The sequence below is a fragment of the Arachis hypogaea genome, chromosome 1, assembly GCF_003086295.3.
Source record: "Arachis hypogaea cultivar Tifrunner chromosome 1, arahy.Tifrunner.gnm2.J5K5, whole genome shotgun sequence".
Classification (NCBI taxonomy): domain Eukaryota; kingdom Viridiplantae; phylum Streptophyta; class Magnoliopsida; order Fabales; family Fabaceae; genus Arachis; species Arachis hypogaea.
The window spans coordinates 109438881-109439772 of record NC_092036.1 but is presented as its reverse complement, the minus strand read 5'-3'; positions in this window follow the sequence as shown (position 1 = coordinate 109439772).

Below are 892 nucleotides of genomic sequence, written 5' to 3'. Positions count from 1 at the left end.
AAAATTATTTTCTTTTATTCTACTATATGTTATGAACACATAATAATTCTATAAAAATTAGTTATCAGAAATTGTATTTAATTAATTTAGTTGATTCCATTGATTTATCGATATCATCGTCGGCGGAGCCTCGTGTACATGAAGGGGACAATGGCTTTCCCTAACTTATAATTTTTATATAAAATATTCATTATTTTATAATTTAGTCTCCCCTAATTTTATTATTTTTTTCCTTCTTAACTTATAATTTTCATATTAGTCTCCTCTAATTTAAAGCTCTAGCTCCATTCCTACTTGATGACATTTATCTATTAACAGATTTAATCTAATTTCAATACGAATATCTATTGAGATTGTAATTGATAAATGATGATAAGTATAATTGACTGTTAGAACTTTGTGATTATGAAGTTTAGGGTTTAATTGTTGAGAAAATTTTCAGATTTTTGAATGATTATGAAAGATATTAGACTTAAGTGAAATTAGAGATTTAGAGTCAGAAATTATGTTTATCAATCCGCACATAAATTGTCACAAAATCTTAAAAATTAGTTTTCAACGCGTAAATTGTCACAAGCTCTTAAGATTTAGATTTGAACATAAATCGTCACAGACTATTGGTTTTAGAGTAAAAAACATAAATCATTACAGAATAGGACAATTTATGCTCAATTTAAAAAACTCATTATTTTAAAATAATTTATAAGCAATTTTTGAAAAGTTAAGACTTTCAAACTTAAATCGTATTAGAATGTAATATTTAATCTATAATACACATAATCCTAAAACGATTTATATATTAATAAAAATAAAAGATTCTCATTTTAAAAATTAATTTAAAAAAATCAAATAATTTTAGAACATGTTTATTTTATTTAAGTAAAAAGTCGCA